This window comes from Bacillus rossius, chromosome 1, assembly GCF_032445375.1.
Source record: "Bacillus rossius redtenbacheri isolate Brsri chromosome 1, Brsri_v3, whole genome shotgun sequence".
In the NCBI taxonomy this organism is placed as follows: Eukaryota; Metazoa; Arthropoda; class Insecta; order Phasmatodea; family Bacillidae; genus Bacillus; species Bacillus rossius.
In genome coordinates, this window is record NC_086330.1 from 294,590,119 (window position 1) to 294,610,881 (window position 20,763).

Consider the following 20,763-nt stretch of genomic DNA (forward strand, 5'->3'; position numbering starts at 1 on the left):
GACTCTGGCCTATTAACCCGGGTGCCTTCACAGAATTGGATTTCATACCATCTGAGCACTTTCGACAGCCAGAAGCAAGTGATTGTGAATCTGGAGCAGTAACTTTAGAGGCTCGTCAATCTGTAACATCTACACCCTGTGAGATGTCAAATGTTCTTGACTGTATAATTACATCACCTCTTAGTCCAACCGACTTATCAGAAGAAGGACCTGCATTAGCTGTCACTTCAACTCATCTCACTGTACTAGAAACAAGGACTTCAACAGACAACAACCTGTCAGAAGAGGAACCTTCATCAGTTCTTTCTCTTCTGGAACAAGGAAATTCGACCCAAACGAACATTCTAGAGCACGGAACTTTATCAGCTCTCACTTCAACTAATCTCACTCTACTGGAACCAGGAACTTCAACACATATGAACATTTCAAGACAGGGAACTTTACCAGCTGTCACTTCTATCCACCATGAACCACAGCCAGGACCTTCATCTGCTCTTGTTTCAAACTCTTTCGTCGGCCCATCTCTTCCAGTTTCTTCAGTTTCATCTGATTTCAAGAAAATTCTTACAGATATCTCTCCAGCAAACAATTCTTCCCGAATTAAGGTGAAAAGGAGAAAACAACGATCACAGCAATCTGAGATTCTTACATCAACACCGTACAAAGAGCAGCTTGAGGAAAAAAGGAAACTTGCCGAAGAAAAAAGAATGAACGCAGAGAAGAGAAAGGCTGAAAGAGAGCTACGAAGAAATGAAAAAGATAAGAAAGCACGAAAATGAGGTGTTCCTAAAGAAAGTAAAAAGAAAATAGGGGACAATCCATATAAGAAGCATGTTAAGAAATTGGACTTTGATGAGGTTCGTAGTGTTCCTATGTCAACAAAAGAGATCACAGAGTGCATAATTTGTCAAGAATCGTTTGAAGAAGACTGGGTGCAGTGCATCAAATGTCAAGGTTGGGCACATGTTGAATGTACGGACCAAGAAAATATTGTTCATTTCACATGTGACGTTTGTAAACATAATTAAATGGACAGCAAACAGAAATGTCAAAACTAGGATGTAGTTAATATCTAATTTTGTAATATAATAACATTAGTTTTATTAATTAACATAGTTATGTTTGCCATTGCTTTTATAATATCTGTAATTACGAATTACTACATTAAAATTACCATGGTACTATTATTATTAGGAAATAAAGATTTTTAATCATCTAAAAGAGGAACTGGTCGGTACTGGACGACACATTTTTAACTTTGATATATTATGACATTTTTGATTTTGTTTTCAAATAATATACTTCATAATATTTTGATACATTGTTAGTTTTATTTTATAAACGATTGATTGAGCTAACATTTTAAATTTTTTAACTGGCCATTTTGTACATCCCTTTAAAGTTACATTCAAAAACATTAGGGTGGTCGGTACTGTAAGACTTTCCCCTATAAACAGGTTTTATGATCTATGATAATGTCATAAACTTATTGTTATTATTATACCTGAGGCTCCAATACATAATAAAGAATTTCACTATCGGGATCACTATTTTAAATTTTAAATATTAATTAATTGATAAATATAATTAATGTTTTAAATACTTTAATGATGAGGGGCTGGGTAGACGGGCGGCAGCCTCTCCGTGGTTCCCCGTAGAAACCAGGTTATACCTGGGCTAAATGCCGCTCTCCAAACAAGAGATGAGGGACCCTTCAGGCTCCACCTTTTTATTGGACCTCAGGGGGATTTCCAAGCCCTTCCCAAAAAAATAATCATTAATAAATATGTAAATGTCTTTTCATGTGTCCATAGTTATTATTAAAATAAATGGCAGTGTTTATGAACATTTATTATTTTGAATATAAAGATTTTTCAAACCCCAGAAGGGCTTCGGCTAAGAGGGGTCAAGTGTGTATATATATTATAAAGTTATTAAAAAAAGCGGGGTAACAAGCACTGATTATCAGTGAATTTGGGAACAAAGATGATGGCCATGATATAGAACATGGTTGACAACAGCAGACAACAGGCGACACTTTTGATGAAGTCACAAATCCAAGAGGGCTATCAACTTATTTCTGATAATGGTTTTGCACTCTACTATCTTTAAACCCCACTACTGCTTCCCCTTTGATCATTACCCTTGAACCCAAGTCCCAGAACCACTCTGCTCCCTCTACAGCTGTGATAGGTCTGAGGCTCTCTTGGTGGGGTAGGTCTGCAGCATACAGGCGAAGTGGCCAGATAAAACCCAGTACTAGAGATTTCTTCACAGTGGAAAATCCACTACCATACCGGGATAGAATTCAGGACCAGGTATTCGCCAAATTAGAAACTCTACTCATCGAGCCGACAGGCCGGACATCATTTCCAATGTGAATGTTTAAATACAAGGGTTGTTGTCTCTAATCTATTTCTTAACAAGTAAATAGTCAGTCTGTGTGCCTAATATAAATTTGTTGTACTTTGCTAAATATCCTAATAATCTTAATTTATGGAAATATGCGCGGCAACCACGCGTGTTCGGCACTAGTCTTCACCTCGCATCCTGGCGGGCTACCTTCCACAGCGCTAGGAGCCAATCCCTGTTTGGTGAGTTTTTGCCAACATCTTTTCCCCTGACCATCACCGTTTTTGTTGGGCATTTTTGCCAACTTACTGACTGTCTGTGAACCAGTTCTGACCATGTTGGATTTTGGCTTGTTCACAGACAGGGTTCAAGACCCCGGAGCAGGCATGTTGACCGCATCCTCGCTCCCTTCCTTGGGGACCCAGGACGGCTAAGGCACCCGTAACACGTCACCTTCGGCCAGCTAACTTCACATCTCCATACTTCCAAATTCTCAGTGGTGTCTACAGCATCACAATTAGATTACGGCGTTGAAGAGAGTTAAACTATTACTTACGGGACTTTAATAACACAAAGCACTAAACATTTATAACTCTGGGATTGTTTATTTTAACCTTTTATTGTTTCTGATTCTGTTTAACTATGCCAAAGGAAACCTAATAGTAATATTCTAATTAGGACCGGCCCATACTTCAAATGTTATAGTTTCAATATATTTGCCAACCCATATAACCAATGTTATAATTTTAAGATATTTGGCAAAGCAAACATGTAATTTAAGTTACTTTTTAACCTGTTGGCTGACAATGTTTTGTTGGTTGATGTTAAATTAATAAAAAGTAAAATAAATATAGAGGCACAGACATTTAGACGAAATAGCAAGTTTTTTTTTTGCATTTGAAAATAAAAGATTCACCAGTCTCCCAAATTTATTTTAAGGGGACATTTACATTATACCAGTGAAGAAGAGAGAGTATGACAACCTTCAAGGCTTTGATGAAAAAGTTTAGTATCAAATACTACTTTACTTGTAGTAGTGACAAAGCCTCTGTTGCGAAAGATTTAACAGATTTTTGCGCACCAAAATGTGGCGACATTATATGGCTAACGGAAATTACAGTTACTTGGTGTCATGCCGAAACTAGTACGCTATAACGCTAATACAATTCTACTGTGCATAGGACCACGAGAGTGAAGCCTAAAGATGTAAAGAATGATCACCTCCATCGAACAGTGTTTAACAAGAAGAAAGATCCACGAAAGCGTAAAGCTAACGCCAGTGACACTGAGCGAATCACCAAGCAGAAAGGCAACTTCGAGAAAGGTTTCACTATGAATTGGAGTCACGAAATTTACCACGTGACTCACATTCACGAATCGGAGCCTAGGACTTACTACCTCGAAGATTTAGACCCCAAAACTGGTGGTTTCTTTGCCGAAAAGTCAGTTAATGATGTATCTCGATACATAATTGGTGGAGAATATTCTCAAATGAAGAAATGGTCATTCTATGTCACGTGGTGTGGCTTCCCACCTCACTTTAATTTGTGGGCAGCAGATGCAGAAATCTAGAAACGTTAAAGACTTTACAAATTTGTTTGTTATTTGTAGTTGCAGTAGTGTAGAATTTATGTAATACATTTTGTAATTTTTTCCGATTTTCTAGCTTAAAAATTACAGACTTTCAAAATGGCGTTCAAGACGGCCGTAAAGATGGCGGGCGCCCTGGCATAAATACTAATACACTCTAGTGGTAAAAATTAAACCAATATTTTGGCAGTGCACTTTGGCAGACGATGTGTGTACTGTGTGACATCAGTGCTCATGGTGGCATGTAATGAAATTAAAAATGGCTGTCTCCAGCAGACTAAAACAAGATGGTGGCCTCCAGCAGATGAAAACTAGGTTGTGGACATTACATCATACTAGCTGTCGTATCTACATTGGTATTAGTGGTGGGAGGTCAGTCTGTTGGTGGCCTCAATGGAGGAAGGATACATCACCACATTTATGCCCTCATCGGGTTCGATAGAAGGACTTCATTGCATAAGTTCGTTTTTATTAAATTTTTATTAAATACAATTTTTATGTATTTGACAATATTTCCCGTTGTTTTAGATGAAAATTACGAATTTTCAAGATGATGGGCAAATTTTTAACAATGATAGTATGTGTTTTGTATTAAAATTTTATAATTTAATTTTTTATAAATTTACCCCTATTTTATAGCATAAATAATGTGGATTTTAAAGAGGGCGGTCGTAACGAAAAGTGCAATAATAATGTTATATTTCAAAATGGCAGAAGATAAAATGCCGACTGTGATGTCATAATTCAAAATTGCGGAATCCAAGATGGCCGCTGGGGTAAAGGTCAAAGTCATCCCAGATGGCCACCGTGATGTCACAATCCAAGATGGCGGACATAACCCACAAACCACAACCTGGAACCTTCCGCAGGAAATACCGTACTTTAATATTCTACTAATAATGTACTTAGTTTATGTAACAAAAGTATCCAATCCACTCTTAACAAAAAAATATACATTTTTACAATGCAGTACAAGAAAAATATTTTGCACTTTATTTACTTCCACTAAACAGGATAAATTTTGACCCCAACTAGGCAATTATCTGTTGAATATAATCCGAAAGAAAAAGAATCATTTGCATATTTAGACATGAAATGAATAAGGAAATAACTCAGTGTTACAAAACATTCACGCATATTTTCCCTTGTTAACAACGTCAGTCCTGGGTGCTGAATGTTACACGAGCCAGTGGTGGTACTATTAGAGAGAAGATCACCCTTGCTCCCCCCTTTTACCTTTTTTTCTAACACCAAAATGATCTAACTAAAAAAAGGGGGAGAGATACATAATAAAAAAATCTACTCCGTCTGCACAAAATTTTGAAGAAGGTTGAAATCTTTTTTGTAAACCTGTTTAATTTTTATTTTTACTACTAGTTTTTAAAACGACTTTTCAAGAAGCAAGAAAAATGTTATAAAGAAACCTTCTAAGGGTTTTTATTTCTCAATATTTCGGATTCCCCAATTACTAGGAGGTATCACGGACCGCCATAAACAGAGATCGTCCCCCCTCTCCCAGCTCGGAGATGGTCCTGCCCCTGCCAGCAGCTGCCGACGTACTTGTGCGCAACTTGTGCATGCAACTGCAGCGGCGGTGCTCGCGTCAAAAGCCAAAAGGACAGGGGAAAGGTTATCAGGGTTGGTGGGGCGATAGAGCCGCGCCCCGAGATTAGCAAGCTGCGACGTCAACGCCTTCCTCCAGCTGGAACATGGTGCCAGCACGTACAGCTCGCATGGCTACGAGATCCTCTCTGCAGTGACGGATACAGGGATTTTATTTTAAGGATTGAAAACAAAATTAAAAATATAACATTTGAACACATATACTAACAAAACTTAAATTTCTATCGAAACTATTCCATTGACATACGAGCTTACAATAGTAGCCGTAGGTGACGCAGCTTATCACATAGTTGAAATTGCAGGTGATATAACAGCTCACATTGCATCACCCAAAAAATCATTGTTTCACCTACGTTTTTGCAAGTTTTTTCCCAACTTTACAGGGGAAAAAAGGGGGATATCACCCAAAAACACCCTGCGTCCGCCACTGATTCACTGGAATTATTAACTATATAATAGCGGCTTAATTTCTCGTCAACACCGAGTCACAGAAGACTGAGGGGCGATGAGTACACGCATGAATGTAAATGAACTACGATGAAACCAAAACAGCGCTGGATTGCGGGTTACTGCATCGAACACCACCGAGCTGGCGGATTGCATCCAACTGCACTGTAACTGAAACAGCACTGAACTGATTGTTAATGCCTCCAGTTGCACTGAGTAGGCGGAGTGCATTTAACTGTTCTAAAACTGAAAAAGCACTGGACTGCATGTTAATGCATCAAACAGATCCGAGTAGGCAGAGTTCATCCAAATGCGCTGAAACTGAAACAACATTGGACTGAGTGTTAAATCATCGAACAGCATCGAGCAGGCAGAGTGCATTTAACTGCGACGAAACCAAAATAGCAAATAAATGGGTGTTTAAGCGTAGAACAGCACAAAGCAGGTGAATTGCAACAAACTTAGCTGAAACCGAAACAGCACTGGACTGTGTTTTAATGCATCGAACAGCACCGAGGAGACGGACCGCATACAGCTACACTGCAAGGATCGACCCCTCTGCAGCATGCAATCATGCCAACTAAGCAGTCCCTAACTTCTTGCGTTAGTTCATGCGCAACTTATAATTTAAAAATTAGCATTCATTTGCCCACCCCCTTTCCGCAAGACTCCAGTTCATGAGTCGGTAGATAGTCTCTCATCATCAAGCGCAATAAGGCATATTACAAATAAAAACACATTAAAAATAACTTCTATCTACAACATTCTCTGTTTTCTGGTTTTCGAAAAATTCTAGAAACAAGAATTTTTCAGTATTTTGGGAAACCCAGTATTTTTATTTATAGATGATATTCTAAAAACTGGACTATTAGGGGAAGGGTGGGTAGCCCCGGACATCGGGTAGCCCCGGACAAAGCTAGTACGACTAAACGCCGCTAGATAGCAGTACCAATCTGTTACGAGCCTTTGCCTTCAGCGTAGTAGACAGCCGTGACGAAGCGGGCGGCCATTGTGGAGTGTTCTGTAGGTAATACGAGTGTCTGTGTGTATCGCAAGTGGGTTTCTTGTTACGGACATAGTTTCTAATCTTTACCAGTGTGGATATAGGTAAGCATTTGCTGTTGATATTACTTATACAGGTAGAGTGTAATGTTTAAATATGTGTGTCATAGTGATAAGCCTTCATGATCAAATGTTACTCGTTTTTAAAGTGTTCAGTAGATGATTGCGCATCGGGTATCCCCGGACACATAAAAAATGGGTAGCCCCGGACAACATCGACTAATGCGTTTATAGGAGAATTAACAACAAATAAATTATGGGGTATTTTTTCTGTTACAGGGCTACTGGAACATGCCAAAGTTTAAAGAAAAAAAGCAGATAGAGGGTCTTGGGGTGAAAATAACATGAGAGTGGCTATGGACCGTGTAGTTTCTGAAGAGTTGACAGTAAGAGAGGCAGCAAACCGGTACAGTGTTCCAAAGAGCACACTGCATGACAGAACAAAGGGCGTTAATTGCGGTTTGCAAGTCAATTTAAAAGCCAAACTTGGTCGGTTCAATAAAACTTTTCCGGACGAGTTTGAGGTACAACTGGCTGATCACATCCGAGACCTGGACAACCGTTTAATGCCGCTCACGAGAAAAGAATTCCTCAAATTAGCATTTGATTTAGCTGAAGATTTGAAGTTACAACACCGCTTCAATAAAACTACTAAAATGGCAGGCAAAGATTTTTACTCTGCCTTTATGTCCAGATTTCCGGAATTAGCCTTGAGAACGCCGGAATCTACCAGTGTTATGAGAGCTGTTGGGTTTAACAGACCTCAAGTAGAACTGTTTTTCAAAAAGCTGGAATTTATATATCAGAAGTATGCTTTCCCACCATCACGCATTTTTTATGCTGATGAAAGTGGCGTATCATGTGTTCATGAAAATTCGAAGGTAATATCGGTCAAAGGAAAAAGGCAGGTTGGAAAACTGACTTCCGGAGAACGTGGAAAAAACATTACAATATTGTTTTGCATGAGCGCTAATGGTGTATTTATTCCACCTGTATTTGTTTATCCTCGAAGTCGTTTAAACGAGCGGCTAACAATCGATGCACCAAGTGAGAGCTTAGCTGTTGCTCATCCAACCGGTTGGATGACTGGAGCAATATTTCTACATTTTTGCATCATTTTGTGCACTTCACTCATCTAACAGAAGAAAATCCAGTGTTGTTAATTGTGGATGGACATTGCAGCCATAGAGAATTTGAAGTTATCATGTTTGCTCGTGCGAATCACATTCATATGTTAAGCATACCACCCCATACATCTCACAAGATCCAACCCCTTGATCGCACATTTATGAAACCGTTTAAAGGTGCATACGCTGAGGCTTGTGCACTTTGGATGAGAAAAAAAATCCTTCTGTGAGGATCAACGACTATGACATTGCAGGCATTGTGAATAACGCATACACTAGAGTTTGTCGTTTGGAATTGGCGGTAAATGAGTTTTCTAGCACAGGAATTTTTCCTTTAAACCCAGGTGTGTTCACTGATCTTGATTTTGAAGCAAGTGTCATGGCAGACATTCCAGATCCTTCAACGAATGGCAGCACAGGTACAGAGCAACTTCCTGCGGCAAATGATAGTCTCAGCAGAAGTGTAGGACATTCTGAAGACCTGTTTACAAACCCCGCAAGTCTAATCTCAGTTCGTTCTCAAGAACATTTTGACCACCAGTCCTCTACAACCATTGTTCATGACCCTCATCTTTTACCACACAATGCAGATAAGAACCAGCTTTCTCCTGTTGGCTCGAACATAACGGAATGTCACAGAAGCATATTGAACTCTGAAGTGTTTCCTTCTAACACTGAAGATCAATATTCCCACCCTACTGAGAATGCAGCAAAGAAAAAATATTCTTTTAAGAATTCCATGCAGCATTCAAACCAGAATCCAGCCGTAACTAAACCAAGCAAAGAGCCTCAGCCTTCTACCAGTGGGCTACAGGAATTGAAATGTTCTTATTTCCAGATCTCACTGAAAAAATTGTCACCTCTTCCAAATGCAGCAGAGAAGAGAATGAATGCAAGAAAACGGAGATCGCAAAGAAGTGAGATCCTTACATCCAGCCCCTATAAAAACCATATAGAAGAAAATAAACAAAATTTATCTAACAAAAAGAGGCATACCCCGAAGCAGAATACTAATACTGCAACACCGAAATATGCTAGAAACCCTAATGAGAGTTTTTCGATGGAGCCACAAACGAAAAGAGCCAAGTTTCCTTTGTCACGATTAAATGACAAAGTAAAAACTACCTGCATTCTTTGTGGTGAAGATTTAGAGGAGGATTGGATTCAGTGCAAGGACTGTAATGGTTGGGCCCATGAAGAATGTGCTAGTGTTGATGAAAATGATGCGTTTTATCACTGTGATCACTGCAGATCAAAATGTGTTCAACTGTGTTTATTTTCAGGATATAATTGCTTATAAAATGTGGCATTTCACTGTTTTTTATTGGACCGAATGTCCTGTCCGGGTCTACCCGACTATTCTATGTCAATCCCATTATATTAATGTTGATATTTTTGCATGTTGTAAGAAAAATAAATTATAATATTTCTATGTTTACATGCTAAACTTTAAAAAATACGTCTGTATTAATAATTAACACATAAATATAAAAATTAAAAAAAATTCAATTACCTTTAATTAATTAATTACTTAAGTGTCCGGGGTTTGCCCACCCTTCCCCTAATTACGAAATGTTCATCAAATATTTTTTATACCACACTTTGTTTATGCTATAATTTGAATTGAAATGTGTCTATAAATTCTAAAACCATAAAAAAAAAAAAACACATTATCTACTCGAAATGAATCATTTTATGAACAATCATCGATGGTAGTTATATTATGAATATTATTAAAATCATGAGCGATAACTCGTAATCAAAGAAGCACCACGACTGAGCTTGACTGAACCCGGATAGCCTCACAATGTCCGCGCAAGAGAAGGAGCTCTCTGTTGCAGAGGGTGTAGCGGTGCCTGGGCAGTCCCGGGACGAACACCGGCCTGCCACTAGTTGCTTCCGGCGGGTCGCGCGCACACTGGAGGCACTACTTGTAGGGCTACCACGTCCTGTATTCATAGCTTTTCAAAGGTCCAGGCGGGTTTTCTAGTTTCATTTTACAAATAAAAAAAATTTAAATACATGTTCCAAGACATAATGTGATATACATAAGTCAGATGTATGAAAGTGTCTTAACTCTTTGAAAGGCGATGGTTAGTTAACTAATCACATAAATTATGTTCACACAGGGGTGGTGGTTAGTTCTGCTGACTACATTTTCTTTTCATCGTGCGCGTCAGGGGCAACAGCTATCCGAACTAACCACATGTCTTTGTTAGACTGTGACCCGCTAGATGGCAGGACGTGTACCGTCCAGTGTTTGGACAGCATGTTAACATTTCTAGTGGATGTTTATTACATAGTGGTCACGTTTTTATTTACTGCTTGGCATTTTTGATTGTTTGTGTAGTAAATTTAATATTTTGCGCGAGTTTTCGTTTTGCTATTGTAAGTATCCATCTTAAGAATATGTAGAAATATTTTCGTATATTTAAACAATTTTCTCTTGCTGCCACATACCCATTTCCACGTGGTCAGTTGTGCTAACCATCACTCCTGAACAACATTTGTGTTATGGCTCGGCAAAAAGGTTTGTCTGCCGAAGAAGCATATCGTTTACTCGATGAAATACCTCCCGACAGCGACAGTGAAGTGAATTCTGACGATAGTGAAAGTGATGATAATGTTAATAATGACTCTGTGAATGTAAAGCGCACTTTACACGATAAATCAAGTAGCAGTGACGAAAGTGATGTGGCAACAGTTTATAATTCTGATATTTCTTGTGCAACTCAATCGCCGGCAAAACATACCTGGAGTCTAAATAAAAGTGTGCCCCAAGTTCCAGCATTTACTTCAGAAAGTGGTGTAGTTCAAAGACTAAAAGACAAAAATAACCTCAATCCTCTAGGCTTGTTCCTTGAGTATTTTGATGAAACACTGATAAATCATAATAGTGTTTCAAACAAATCTGTATGTTACGCAGAAAGGTAAACCATTTGTTCCTATGGATGCAGGTGAAATCAAAACATCCATTGGAATCAATCTTTACATGGGCATCACTGTGAAACCAAGTTACAGAGATTATTGGAGCCAAGAACCAGACCTGGGTGATACCTATGTGTCAAACCTTATGCCTGTGAAAAGATTTAGTTTATTACTGAGTCACTTACACCTGAATGACAATACCCTAACTCCTAACCGAACCAGTCCAAACCGTGACAAACTGTATAAACTTCGTCCATTGCTCGATCATCTTCAGGCAAAGTTCTTGGATTGTTACAAACCACACCAAAAACTGGCAATAGACGTGTCAATGGTGAAATTCAAAGGAAGGTCGACCCTCAAACAATACATGAGAGACAAACCCATAAAAATACGGTATAAAGTGTGAATTCTTTGTGATGAATCATCGTACAACTTAAAATTTGATATCTATACTGGAAATAAACAAAATTCACCAGAACTAGGGTTCGGCTCACGAGTAGTTCAGACTTTGACAGAAGGTCTGGAAGGCAAAAATCATATAATTTATATGGACAATTATTTTACATTATACCCTCTCTTCAGCAGTTTGAAGTCAGAAAGACAAATAGCAGCTTCAAAGAGGAGAATTTGTTTTTAGGGTGAGGTATGATGGTGTAGTGATGTATAGATGGAAAGATAATAAGGCAGTAAATATGATTACAACTTGCCATGACCCAACAGAAGTCTCTTCTGTAAATCGCAAAGGAAAGGACGGGAAAATTACACCAATCACTTGCCCTCTCGTGCTGAAAGACTATAACAGAAACATGAATTATGTTGAAAATTTTGACAGACTGAAGGCAGACTATGCTACAAACAGGAAAAGTAAGAAATGTGTCTGTTTTTTTCATTTTATAGATTGTTGCATCACAAATGCCTTTGTTTTGCACAAAGAACTTCAAATCAAAAAATTGACCAATAAAAACTTTCGAAGGAGTGTATACAAAGGTCTCCTTGCCCCAAGAATAGTGTCTGTCAGTACAACAGCTTCTTCCACTGCAAGGAAAGGGATCTCTACTATAGCAGCCAGCTCACACAAACCATTTGTAGATGAAAGTATCCGCAAAGAAAGCAGCATCAGCCTGTACATTCAACGTCTCGAAGATGTGCTGTTTGCAGCACAAGAAAAAACCCAGTGCGTACAGTGTGGATGTGTATAGTATGTAAAGTGCCATTGTGTTTGAAAGCAAAAAAGGAATGTTTTAAAAACTATCATATATGAATGAAATTTCAATCCCTGGTTTTCTGTTAGAGACAGGAACAATTTTTCTTTGATTTTAAAATTATTGTTATATTTTGCTTATGCATTGTTTCTGATATTGTTTGTTTTTGCATTGTTTGGTTTTGTATTGTTATTGTGGCTCTCTCTGGAAAAAGTTTATATTTTTAAATAGCTACATTTATTTAGCTTCCTGACTGTAAAAAGAAAAAAAGTTAGTAAACTATTATATCTGTTATATGTTATAACTATTACATATATTATAATATGATATAACTATTATATATATATTATATCTGAGTACAATTACAATGTTAACATACATCCTGCTAAGTAAGAGAAGAATTGTTTTTAATTGATTGTTATTGACATTGTTTTTTTGCATTGTTACTGTCATTGTTTACTTTATGGCACAAAACGTATATTTTTAATTTTCAATTTTTTTCGTTAAGGTATTTTGCTGGAAAAATAGGTAATTTTTGTGTGATTTTACAATTAAATTGTTAAATACTTAGTATATTCAATGTTAACATTTTTGTTTCCGATTCACACTTTAGTGGGGTGGTGGTTAGTAAAACGACCACATTTTAACCCCCCTTCCCATCACTGTTATTTGTAAAATTTAAGAATGTGACCTGAAGTGTAGTTGTATTACAACAATATAATTCCATTGTAAGTCCACAAAATGATATTTTTTTAAATATTTGTTTTTGCGCCTGAAGGGTCTTTTTTTAAAAAAATGAAATGCCCCTCAAAGATTTAAGAATATGAATACAATTTTGTTTGCACATTGCTTGGTTTTTCATTATCCTAAACTGTTTTTTCCTTATATACAAAATTTATTTTTCATTGTAAATTTCTGTGTTGTGCACCGAGTAATTATTAGCGCGAGACTGTATAATTTCGCTTGTTGCGGAAAAAAATATGCATAACACTATTTCAAAACATGAACTTTCTATAATTTGTTTGGCGTTAATTGCTTTCAAGTGTACTCCTCACCTGGTAAACAACAATCCAGCGTTGATAGCATAGTAATATTCCTAAGAAAAAAAATTATTTCGATTAAGCCTGCTTCGAAGATCACCTGTTTCAGTGCGCGCGAAACCTTCCAGCTCAATGCTTACAGTTACTGCTGCATTCTGTTCAGTTAGAGAACATTGCTACGACGACATTACTACGACGAACCCAATGATGATACAAAACAGATAATCTGGACAACACAACGACGAAGGCACAGACGAAAACAGTAGGCCTAGGCTTCCTAAGGCAAATAGATGCGACGTTTCGGGAACTATACTCGTCATCAGGTATAAACAGAATGTTCTTGTTACAACCAAGTCAGCCCACTGTTGTCTGTACTGTGCTATTTTTTACAACCAATTATTTTCCGCGGAATTTTCTGTGCTGTCTGTGTGTTTGTGTTATCACATTTCTAATTCATTCTTGTAGTTTCTGTGTGACAAACCGTTAAAATCAGCAATGGCTCATATCTATGAAACTATTTTAAATAAGTTTCCCCATTGCAAGAATCATTCAAAGGACAAAATTCAATGGTAGTTGAGAAATGTGGTTTAGTGTACAATAAGGCTTATCACCTGAACTTCTAAATGAACAAAACCGTTAAAGAAATTAATTAATGCAATCGTCGGCCATTTTTTCTTTTTTGATGAAGCAAACAGGCCTCTCCCAGGGCTACTCACCCAGCACAAGCAACACCAGCGAGGTCCTCATGGCTGACTGACCAATCACCGCTCCACCGGTCTTATAACCCGTCCGCCGAGTGGGGGCATGTGGAGGGAGTATGACGTCACCGCCGCAACAATGGAGCCAGTGGCGCGCTGAGCACGGAAATGTCGGCCAGGGGAGAGGGAACGTGAGTGGGTAGTGTACAAGCCGAGGTCACGCAAAACCAGTCCAGAGGATGCGTCACCGCGCGGCGCAACACCGTGCTAAATCACGCTGTGCTCACACATGGTTCACAAACCAAAAAAAAAAAAAAAGATTAGTACATTTTAACTAAATGTCGCCGTTGTTTTTCGTTCCCTGGTCCCTAAACCCAAAAACCATCGTCAACTATAAAGTATACGGTGATTCTACCAAAGTTGGGTAATTCTATGTCTTAAGTCAATAGATAAAACAGTTTATTAACTTTCGTATATATATATCGTTAAATTATAATATGACTTATCCCCCTTTATTTTTTCAACATATTAAATTACTTACTCAAGCAAGTTTGTAAAATAACAAATTATATATCCTCAAAGCGTCAGTTCTTTGACCTGTCAAAATCCCAAAAACTTGCTATAAAGTGATTGTATTTTAGAAATATATCAATTTATTAGAAATCTTATTATTTCAGTAAAGTGTCTAATATGTATATAGAATAATTTATTTGGGAAATCTCACCATAGAACCTGCAACTAGATATAATTTTAAAAAAATTAATAAACTTTGTGTTCATTTTCACTTGTCAGTCCATTTCGTGATATTAAAATTTGAAATTCCCGCAAAATATTATTGAATCAAAGTCAAATCCTAGAACGCTTATTTTTAATATTTGTAGTGTAGTTAGCTGCAGAGCGCGCCATTTGCACGGCAGCCATTACGATTCCAGTGTTAGCGGCGATATTATAGCGTGTGCATGTACCAATCCGGTAAACATTTCAGGCCTGTGGTAAGTCGTCGTGTTTTATTTTGAATTATGCATAGTTTACTATAATTTCTTAAAAAGTGTCATCCTAAAAATTGAAAATACCGGTAAAAAATATAGTTTGAATTAAAACTTCAAATTAATGTCCTATACACCAGTACCTTGTCGTCAGTCCCATGTCGGTATTGCCAGAGGACTGACGTGTTACTGATGTTTATTTCAAAGCCTTTTCATCTCAACAATTGTTTTACTAATTTCAGATTGAATCATCATGGTGCTGCTTCAAAAATAAATGTCTAGTGAAGAAATATTGATAATGAAAAAGAGAAGTCGCAAAGGTTCGTTTGGCCAAAATTAAAAGTCAACCAATTAAATTTGCCGAACATAAGGGGGGAAAAAAGGATCGCAATATTTTATGAAAATGAGAAAGGAAAATTTTTAACAAATGGCGTTAAAGAAACGACACCTTGCGAGCAACGGATAACTAGAAAAAAGTGGAAAGAATAGTCATCCAAATATAGACAAAAACAAGCATTAACCCGAAACGCGAGTAATTTTGTGCGTCAGAAAACACAACCATGGACGATGAGGGACGACCAATAGTTTCTGAAGAAAATATACCTATCATTTACGAAGACCAAAGAGCGCAAAAAGCCAAAAGGAGAAGCCAAAGACAGAGAAAGAACAGAAACAGCCCAATAAAAAAAAATATAAAACAAAACTAAATACTCAGCATCCAAAGTATAAACGAGTTAAAAAGTTAAAGGTCATAAATCTGTGGTGCTAAGGCAGAACTCAATATGTCACAAAAATTCGATTTTTAGGTTTTAATGCCAATATGTGCATCATGTGGTGAATTTTACGATGGCAAAACCAGATATTCAATAAAAAAAACTCTGTAACGGTTTTTAAAGTAAAAAAGAATTCCAATATGTTAATTTATTTGTATTTGATCGTTGGTAAAACCCAACATGTTTGACATATTGGACTCTGGCATCCTTTCGCAACAAGCGTGTATATGTAAAATCCGATAATTCAGAGTTATTGGGATTTGGCTGTTTATCAGCCTATCATTATCCTGACTTATCTCGTCTCCACTTCGCGCATATGTCTTCCCTCACTTGGTTGTCTTTCTTGTCAGCTCTTGATTTTGAAGCAGTTTTCCCATAACAGTGTGAAATGGATAGTAGTAGTAGGAGTGCCAGGCTCCTCAAAATGAGTTTGGGTAAGTACGTTTAATGCAATGTTATGATTATTTATATAAAATCTGTTAGCATGGGACAAAACTATATTTTAGTGTGCATTTCTTTTTAGATTTGAAGAATGAAGGCCATGTTTATGAATTGGAAACCATGTCGCCACTTTCACTTCCGATGGATATGCAGCTTATGCCAACCTATTGTGCAAACAACGAATTTGAGGGAACTGAAACCCAGGATATGATGGCTACTTTCGAATGTTGTCAAGGAAGCACTTCAATCTTTACTTCAATATCGTACATAATAAGTGCAACATAGCCGTTACGAAAACTAGTGAATTCATCGAAGGCTTCATCCCTGTTTTTAGAGAGGCTACAATAGAAGGTAAAATACTTACAAAACTTCTCATAATATTGCAATTGTTGACTCAAAGATGTGTTGTGCTATTGTCATTGAACCGAATAAGAAAATGTGTGCTGTGGTTGCAAAAACGGGGTTCTCCTGACCCTACATTTCAGTATCGCTCCATACTCAACTCGTGCGAAAGCCATTTCATAGTAATTTGTAGGGTTAACAATATATTTATTACTTCCATGATAGGTTGACCTTAAGTTTCAATACACGAGTGATCGTCCATTCAAAGCCAGAAAGATCATTAACAATGGATATATTGCACATCAGTTATCAAAATATCAAGTTAGGGCTGACCTCCGTAGCACGCAAGCCTGTCGTGTGACAGATTCTGGGTTCGAGTCCCCGGCAAGTTAAGGCATGAATGTATATTTGCGACATCAAACTGGCAACTTACACTTAGCGAATTACAAATTTGTGCCAAAAGTTAGGCATTTCATCACCATTTTTATTTTTTCTATAATTTTAAAATTTTTTGGGGTTTCTTATTTTTTTAATTTATATGGTTGTTAATGGGGGTGATTTACTTTTTGTTAGGACAGTGTACGCCACGGATTTAAACTTTGTGCCAGTGGACCGAAGCCCCTTCCCAGGGGGCCAATCTGATATTTTGCTGTCTAATGTGGACATGGTCAGCCCGGTTGAAATTTCTCTCGCCTGCAGTCACGTCCTGAGTTTGTAATTTTAATTCCCTGCATGACCAAAACTGCATAGAGCAGCTTCTGGGCTGCAAGCTGCTACTTCTCAGAGAGCTGCTCAGAGTAGTAAGTCTTTTCACGAACGCGTATCCCATGGACGGTTGTTCCCAGCTTCGTTGCGCCTTTTGTTTCCCCCACCCTTCCCCCTTAGTTCTGAGAAATCCAGGAGCAGTGACCTGACATTAACTTAGCCAAGAGACGTAAAGAGACCTCCACGAAACCTAGCGGCAGAAAAAAGCAACTTCACCCATGGTGGCCAGCGAGCTGAGACTACGCTCGTGACACCTGGCGGCGAGTCAGTTCACCGCCTCCGTTAGTTCTCCTTTACACCGCCAGAGCGCAGCGCCGCTAAGCCTTATGGCCCTATGCTTCTTCCTCCCGACCTGTATAAGTCGATTGTTTGTTGTTTCCGGTGCCTGCCGGTAGAGACCGCAGCAGTCGCCCTTTGGCGCGAACTACTGAAGTCGTGCGTACAACCACTCGGGCACCTTCGGAAATTTTCGGCCTAGAACCGAACCTTCCCCCTCCTTTGACCCGGGGCCTCACCGCCCGATTTAATTAGGAGCTTTGTCCGCCATTGGGGCACTCAGTCCTCTGATCGCGGCTACTGACCACGTCTTCTCGACGTCCTCTGCGCTAGGAGGTTTTTCGTGGGAATTGCGAATTCGGGTGCAGAAGAGATGTAGTCAGTTGCTCTAAGGGATGTGATCCCATTTGTTCTGTAGTCGGTCAGTAGTAGTAATTAGTTCAAGTAATGTCTCTAATTTTTAAGTTTTAGTATTTTTTATTTATTTTTTTTCTAAATTTTCGACTTCGTTCGCGCATCCGCGTCTTCTCGGTCCGCGGCATCCTGATGTCGGCGCGAGACACCTAGTGAGCTCCGAACTCTACACCCTGTTTGGTGAGTAATCCGGCCTTTTCCCCCACATTCCCGTTTGTTGGCCTTTTGCGCCGACGGTGTATGACTGTCTGGAAGCAGGTCTAATTCGTTTTGAATTTGACTTGGGTTTCAGACAGGGTCGAAGTGCTGGAGAGACAAATTGCTCCCAGCTCGTGGTCCTGCACCTCCACTGAGGGTCACGTTAGAAGAGATGTTTCCGCGACCCGACGTTATCTTTTGAAGACCCGGTTGGTAATGTAAAATCAACATCCCCCCCCCACTTTCTAGCTACGAACTACATTAATCGAATGAATAGCCTACTAGCAAACAGTGCTTTCCTCAAGAATATGTAGAATGAATAAAACTAATCATCGATGTAATAATTGGATGAATCAAATTTTGGTGTGACACTTATAAATTTTTGCTTATGTAATTGTTTGTTGTTAAAGTTGAGTATGTGTTGTTATAATAATATCGGGCCGGCCCTTTCTCGAAAAACTTAAGTATATTGTTAATATCATTAATTGGGAAACTTATAAATACCAAATCAAATGGAAAACAGAATTCATTATTTACATTTTTCAATAAAACAGGGAACCTATAGACCAAGCTACTTGTGTAGTGTTAATTTATTTATGATATACCTTCTTCCCTTAAACGATCCACCAGCTCCAAAGTTGCTTGTGTCAGGGAGTTCCAAATTGTCTTGTTCTCCACCTCGTTCCACCTCTGGTCAATAACTTTATTTTTCTTATTTTTCTTACCCAGCATGTTTCCAAGGCTCTTTTTAATTAATTTTAAATAATTTAATTTTGAGGCACGAGGAGCGTTTCAAATTACTAAGCTTACCATAGGCGCCGACTATGGGGGGGCAGGAGGGGCGGTTGCCCCCCCACTGAACAGATAAGAGGGGCGTCGCCCCTCCTCGTTGGTCACAAAAATTATTAGTTACATTCTTGAAGTGTAACATAACTAGAACTTTCAGAATAATTTTAAGGTAAGGTGATTGTCAATCAAAGTTTACGTTTTACGACTCATGGTGGTCACGCTATAGACATGGTGCATATCACATGGGCTCCGATTACGACCACAGGATCACTGCGTTGGCAGGATGTGCTGCTATCGGGTGTCACTTATCGGCATAATTTGTGCTCGGACGTTTTACCGCCTTTCACATGCTATCAGGTGTCACTTTCGCTTTCGGTATCTTTTGCTTTCAAATGTTACAACCCTTTACGTTCACGACTGCTATCAGTTGGAACATCAATTTATTTTGTTTTTAAATGTTGCCTTCCCTGCGGTTTGTATTTACCGATGCCGAGTATTTCAATGTTTTTATTGTGAGTGAAAACATGCCAATGTGCACGTTAGAATTTATAAAGTTTTAAGGTGTGTAATATAATTGACTTATTCACTTTAACTGTGGTGCATTATGTGGAAGTACATAAAAAAACTGCCCAGTGATAAAACTGTACAACACACAGATCTGACTGTTACCGACAGCAATCAGCAGACAACTTCTGCCTCATCAACAAAGGAGAAGGAAGAAGCACAAGTTCCTGTTACTGGTGAAGGTGGTGAAGAACGAAAAAAGACTTTCGGAACAAAAAAAGAAGGTAATCGACATTTTATTAGAGACTGGGAAAATAAATTTGCTTGGCTTGAATATGACAATAATAAGGATAAGGTATTTTGTAAAATATGTAAAACTATTTACTCTCAGAATAAGTGTGTGAATAAAACTTTTAGTGCAGCTTTTGTGGAACTAGGATTCTGCAATTGGAAAAAAGCGATTGAGAAATTCAATGAACATGAGAAGTCTCGGTTTCACAGGGAATGCACGGAGGCAGATTTTCATTCTCAAGCTGGTACTAATGTGCTCAAACAATTGTCCACAAAAAAAGCTAAAGAAATGGATGAGGCCCGAATTGCTTTGGGTAAAATTATAGGCAGTGTGCGGTTTCTAGCAACTCAAGGATTGGCAATTCGGGGTCACAATGACGAGTCATCAAATATCCTGAAACTACTGAAATTAAGAGCTGAGGACAGCATGGAACTAGATGCTTGGTTACAAAGAGATGGTTATAAATGGATTTCTCACGACATCGTTAACGAAATATTGTCTATTTTGTCACATGCAGTGGTGAATAAGCTTGTTTTCGAGATTAAAGAGAACCAACATTTTTCATTGATAGTCGATGAAACAACTGACTGTACAACTAAGGAACAAGTGTCATTTTGTGTACGAACAGTAGATACAAATCTTGAAATTCAAGAACTTTTTTTAGGATTCTACGAAACCCCCGACACTACAGCTCAAACCTTATTCAACATAACAAACGATGTTCTAGTTCGTCTTCAGTTACCAGTGTCGGACCTCAGAGGTCAGTGTTTTGATGGAGCCAGTAATGTAGCAGGTGTTCATTCAGGTCTGCAGAAGAAAATTAGAGAATTAGAAAATCGAGCCTTATTTGTCCATTGTCAAGCTCACTCTCTTAATCTAGTTACTCAAGATAGCATCAAGAATGTTCCAACTGC